The sequence below is a fragment of the Mesoplodon densirostris genome, chromosome 5 (assembly GCF_025265405.1).
Source record: "Mesoplodon densirostris isolate mMesDen1 chromosome 5, mMesDen1 primary haplotype, whole genome shotgun sequence".
NCBI lineage: Eukaryota > Metazoa > Chordata > Mammalia > Artiodactyla > Ziphiidae > Mesoplodon > Mesoplodon densirostris.
Genome location: NC_082665.1, coordinates 50729576 through 50736262, shown reverse-complemented (window position 1 = coordinate 50736262; position 6687 = coordinate 50729576). Strand labels below are relative to the sequence as shown.

General features: G+C 38.4%; 1 pseudogene; it reads left to right on the top strand.

Annotated features, from left to right (window-relative positions):
• The first annotated feature begins 408 nt into the window (after positions 1-408).
• Positions 409-770, top strand: LOC132491390 (N-alpha-acetyltransferase 38, NatC auxiliary subunit-like; annotated as a pseudogene).
• Positions 771-6687: the final 5917 nt, after the last annotated feature.

Genomic DNA, 6687 nt, shown 5'->3' with positions numbered 1-6687 from the left:
CAAAGAGAAAAGAAAGAAGAAACTTGAAATTAAATTTAAACTGTATTTGTTATAACCTGAACAAACAACAATTTTATGTGCACTAACCAAAATGCTCTGTCATTCTTCATCAGTAACTGTTAATTCAAATCCCTTTGCTAAAGAGTAAAGAAGTATCCAGGGGACTGGTAAATCTTGATTTGCTTCATTAAGTCTGCTGAAAACAAAACAAAACTTGATAAAGGCATCTTATGACGATCTATCATTATTATTCTCATCCAACACAACTAATCTGATACTGTGAAAGGAACATTAATAGAATTGTTTTTAAATTTAAGAAAAAGATAATGATACGCTCGCGAGATCTCAGACCACCGAACGCGGAAGGTTCTTAGGAAGCTGAAGGGCCTGGAGGAGGCCCGGGAACAAATGGCTGCAGCTGGACCAACCATGCTGCTACGAGAGGAGAATGGCTGTTGCAGCCGGTGTCAAAGCAGCTCCAGCGCAAAGGACTCAGATGGGGAGCACGAGGACTAAGCCGGCTACGCGCGCTAGGCAGCAGCTGGAGGCGCTGCTCAACAAAACTATGCGCATTCGCATGACAGATGGGCGGACACTGCACCAACCGCGACTGCAATGTTATCCTGGGCTCGGCGCAGGAGTTCCTCAAGCCGTCGGATTCCTTCTCTGCCGGGGAACCCCGTGTGCTGGGCCTGGTACCTGGACATCACATCCACATCGTTTCTATCGAGGTGCAGAGAGAGAGCCTGGCGGGGCCTCCCTATCTCTGAACACGATCGCGCATGCCTTTCAGACTTCATTAAATCTGTAACCAAAAAAAAAAAAAAAAAAGAAAAAGATAATGATAAATATCAATGTTGGCAGCAGAAAGGCTATGTTTTAGCTGTAAGATATAAAGGGGAAAAAGTTATTCCTTGCCGACGTTCTTCATTTCTGTATTTAAACACTGAATTTCTTGCATAGATCCATTTCTTCCTGATGGGAATATTGATAATAGTTTTTGCAACAACCACAGCAGAGTGACATAGAAATTCTTGCATCACTCCAATCTCTGCCTCTGTCATCACATGGCCTTCTTTCTTCTGAGCATGTCTGTATGTCTCCAAATCTCCCTCTCTTTTAAGAACACTGGTCGTTGCATTTCGGGCCCGCCCTAATCTAGGATGGCCTCATCTTAACTTGACTACATCTGCAAAGACCCTATTTCCAAGTAAGGGCACATCTGAAGGTACCAGGGATTAGGATTTGAGCATATCTTTTTAGAGAATACAATTCAACCAATTAAAAATAGGTTAAATGCATATTTAAATTCTCTAAACCTGGAAGGCAGGAACAGATGAGGGAAATGGTTTTCAGAGCAGTAGCTATCAATTCAATTTTTAAATGTAATCCTGAGGTTGAAGGGAAGGAAATCTCTCTGTGTGATTATGCAGAGCAAGAACAGATGTGCAATCCCATGAATGCTGACATCCTACATATAAGAAAGGTAAAAAGGAGTATATGCATCCAAGTCAAGCAGCTAGGCACTAGCAGGTCATGAAATATTACACTTTAGACTCTGGAAATAAGGCAGTGGATGCCAATAGGGAACAGGAAGGAAGTGTGTTATGCCCATTTCACAGAAAAAGAAACTGAGGACCAGAAAGTTTACATAAACTGACCAAAGTCAAGCAGCTAAGAAGTAGCAGGATTGGGATTCAAAATCTTTCAGTCTGGGCCCAGAGTTCTTAAGTTTTTCACCATTATATTCCTTGTTAAAGAAATGGTTCAATGGAAATTGTTCTAGATCTGCATGGGAATATCATATCAGATATTCCTTGTAAGCTGATACACACAAATGCCTTTGCCTAGTCCTTCCCTGGGCAACTAATTTCCCAGGAAATCTCTTGGAAGTGCTATCATACTTGAAGTTCAATATTCCTGTTCCTGGATATTTCTTTGTACCAGAGATGAAGCTAATGAATTCCTTCAGATAATGCTGTAAATATCTGGGCACAATTCTACTTCAGACAAGACAACTTACTTGCATTTCCCCCAAGTCCATGATCCACAGATCACTGTGCCTTGCCCAAGCTGTCCACTTCTGTTGTAAGGATTCATTGCCCTTTTCTTCCCAGCTGTCTTGGCCACATGTTACTTAGAATTCCAACCTGCATTTTAAGTGTTACCCCCACATAGATTCATTTCCTTATCCCTCTCCACCACGCAGACTGAGTTTAATTCTCCTCTCCTGTAGCTGTTTAGGATGTACAGCAGTGGGCACTCTTACCAACCAAACATAATTCACACCTTCCTTCTTCTTAACAGAACCTGGAAATTATTCAAGTAGCCAACCCCATCCACAAATCTAGGTACTCAGAGAAAGCTAACCCACCTCCACCTTGAAGGATGCCCTTCATTTTTGTTAAAACATCATTGTATCAGTAAGGTATTTCCAACCACAAATTTCAGTAGTTTAAAGCTATTGCAGTTTGTTAATGATCATGATTATGTTGGTTGGCTACTATAATCTTCTTGTCTATGCCAGCTCAGCTGGAGCTGGATCTAGAATGACCTCAGATGGATGGTCTTCAGCCTCAGTTGGGACCTTAGCTAAAATGGTTTGGAAAGCTGAGAGCTCTATCTCCCCTTGGGCTCTCATCCTCCAGCAGGCAAAACTAGGCTTCCTCACTTGGTGATAAAGGGTTCCCCAGTAGAAAGAGAGGGCAAATCCCAATGCATAAGCATTTTCAAGCCTTTGCCTTTTTCACAATTGTTAATGCCTGTTAGCCAAAGCAAATCACATGGCCAAGCCTCTACTCAAAAGATGGAGAGAGATACTACTCCTGAAGCAGCAAAGTCACATTGCAAAGGGGTGAGCATACGTGAAAGGGAAGAGTTGCAATCAACTTTGTCAATAAGACTTGAAGTGATCACCTTATTTAAAATTACAATTTAGCCCCACCCAAGCACTACTGATCCCCTTTGACCTGCTCTTGTTTCCATAGTATATGTCACATTCTAACATGCTGTGCTATTTACTTATTATGTCTATTGTTTTTCTGTCTTCTCCTTTAAAATACATGCTCCCAAGGTAGAAATCTTCGTTCACTAATTGATCTACTTAGAAGAATATCTGACACATAGTAGTGGCTCAAGATATATTATTTGAATGAAAGTGTGAAAGGCCCATCAATAACCCAAGGCCAATGGGAACCTCATATTCAGTCAGAGAAAGTATCTCATTCACATCAGAGGGAATGCAGTTAGAAAATCTCCAGCAATGGGGAGGGCCTAGGTTGGAATGGTCCCTGAAGTATCCATTAAAACTGTTCTAAGAGTTAAAATTCCATCTTAGAAAATAAATATAACAAAATAACAGCAATAATCTGAGACTCTGGTACCAATTTGTGACAGTATTAGCCAAATAATAACTTTCTTGCCTCTTTCGAGTTAGAAGCATAAGTCAGTGGAAGAGGCCAATCAGCTCCTCCTCCACCGACCCATCAGGCCATGGCTAACAGGCAACAGAAGTGAGCTGAAAAGAGGAGCTGGAAGTCAAATGAAGTTTGAAGTTTTAATTATCACATGAAATGAGACCTATATATTACTCGCTAGAGAACTTGACTATCTGAAAGTAATCAGAAAAGTCATGGGGCTTCCCCAAAATTTTACCCAAGAAAAGGGGAAATACTGGCCCCATTGAACAAATTAAAATAACAGTGTGGGAGCATGGGGGGGAATAAAAGTACTTAATGATCACATCCAACAAGCCATACTTGTCAAACATAATGATCACATTGCCTTTCCAATAGTGAGAGATGTAGTTGCAAAATGCCTGATTCATTCCTTGTTTATAGGAATGCCTCCAACATGGAAGAAAGGAATGCTTATCAGAGACATCAAATAAGAGAGCTAACATTTATTGAATATATGCAAGGAACAGGAGCATGGCAGGAATTATTTTATAAAATCTTTCCCAAATGCTATAAACTAAGTATTATTATCATCATTTTATATATGAGGAAATCAAAGCACAGAAAAATTAATGTGTAGTCAGACAGGAAGTAGAAGAGCTTGGCTTGAAATTGGATTCTTGCCGACTCTAAATGCCATGCTCTTCCATTAGAAGCCACTGCCTTCCACCTTGAAGCAGAATCAGATATAAGTCCTCTACTCAATTAGTTTATAATCTTATAGTATCAGAAGACCCTGGAGAGTGTCCATAAATCACTACCAGACAAGGTCTTAAGTGCTTTAGGAGATGCACTGGAAAGTCAGAAATGGAAGAAATGACTTCCAGTTGAGGACCAGGGAAAACTTCCCAGAAGAAATGGAATTTTAATTTCACATCATAATTATGATAGAACCAAATCTCTGGTTGGTCTTCCCTGCCTTCTTTCTTATCTTTGAGAATATTATGGGTCTTATTTACAGTTTTCCAAATTTTTAAATAATCAACTAAACTGAAAGTAACTTAGACCCACTCTTCTCTCTTTTCCTTTCTAAATATATCTTCCTTTTTTTCACACACATGCACAAAATTGAAGTTAAAAAAAAAAAAAGAGGATAGACTCCCTACCTCTATTTCTTTGTATATATGACACATACACTCTTAAAGCAGTCTGGTCTCCCACTACTATTAGAAAAATCTAAAATCAAGTCTAAGCACCCAAATCATTATAAATTTTATTAATGTTTACATATGCTTTGACAATATTATTTTTAGCATTTTTCTCATTCTGAATTTCTTAGTTGTTTATCATGCTAAATTGGCAATAACAATTATATCCTTTTCAAGCTAGAGAAAAGAGCAAATATGCAATAAACATCACTGTACATATCATAAACTATGATATTCCAAGTCCTAATGTCAAAAAGGGTGTAAACCTGAAACTTGAAGGTATTAAAAATTATAGAGTAGAAAAGTACTTTATTTTGCCTAAAATACATATTTAGAAGTTATAAATGACAATAATATTTTTTATAATTATACACTCTAGCATTATAAATTAATATATAAAGATAATGGTACAAATTTATGTCATATCATAAATGGCTATTTGTAACTTGCATATCTTTTCATTAACCAAGAATTTCAGAGCCCGCTATGGAATAATAGACCAAAGATCTGATCCATAGATCTGATCCAACATAAAATCCAAAATTCTGTTTAACCAACTTAATTCTTCTCAAAAGACTAATCTAGGTCTTAAGTTGAACCCAAACAGCAGTGAGAATCAGAAGACTCCAACACTTTAACTCTACCCAATTTGGACATAGTCATAAAATGTGATTTATGAATCAAATAAATGAAAATTTACCTCTTCAATCAGATTAATGATTAAATAGAAGGAAATAAGGAAAACATTTGTTTTGACAGTTAGTAAGTACCAGGTCCTTTCCATATATTATTTCATTAAAATAGTACATGGTAAAGCTGGGCTTTGAACACATAATCTGTTCCCAGAGTCAGGCAATTCACCACTACACTAGATCTTATACTAGGTATAGATAAGATAGATAAGACAGATAAGCTTTATACCAATAAAATTATTGATTCCACAGTATTGCAAGATTTTGGAATTGCTCTTTTACCATGTGTAACAGTTTGAAAATGTGCAGAAAAAGGTCGTTTGAACCAAGGGTGTTGCTTCACCTTAGATCCCTTTGAAAACTCCAATACATATTTAAGAGCCCTTCTAATAGTTCAAGTTTGAGCAGTTGCCTTAATCCATCTAGTGATGAAACCAGTCTTTTCCCCCTCAGTTTCCCTATTCTTGTTCTTTTGTGGATCCACAATTAGCAACGTAAGACTAAGAAGTGTGTGATGCCCAAAGTCCACAAAAACACATTGCTCACTGCAACCATATGGCCCCAACTCAAGCACAGGCTGATGTCATGTCTTGTCAATATCCTGTTCATGGCCAGTGGTGACTTCCTCTCTCCATCTATGTCACCACTTCTAGGGGTTCAAACTTTACCTAGTAGGGCACTCATGAAGGGTCCTGCCACAGGTTGTGTATACCACATGGCATTTCAATAAAGTCATTACCCAACTGTACACTGGTTTCAGGGCTGCCAGCACTGCTGCTGGAGTGGCTTTTGCTGTCACTCTGCTTAACTCATCCATCATCCAGTGTTGGTCTATGATACCCCAACTGCATCCTCCTACTTGTCCCCAAACGGACTCCTGTAGTAATTTCTCTGTGGTGCAGAACCAGGAATGAAAGTGCTGGGCCATAGTTTATATGCATATATAATTTGATGAATAACTACCAGGGTGCTTCTCAGAATAGCTGCATCAGTCTTTCCAGAAACACATGAAAATCCTTACTGGCTATTTTATTCTCAACGATGGTTGAAACTAATCCAAGATCTATATTTATGGGTTTTCCCCTTACATTTCCTTTATTAGTTTCTTAAATATAAAATACTAGTATCTTGCAGGTTTCACATCATTTTGGTCTTCCTCCCCGCCTCCCACCTCCAACACAACATTGATGGTATTTAGAATTTATTTTCCTCAATCTGAGCTTTTTAAAATAACCAAGATATCCCCTAGGTTTTGGGCCACCATTACTTCATGTATCTCTTGTAGCACCCTTATGCTTTTATGTATCTTTTAATTCTAGTACATTCTCCAAGAGTTTTCAAAGTGGGTTTCCATCTGGTCAATATTTTGAGGCCTGACTGGATATAATGTTC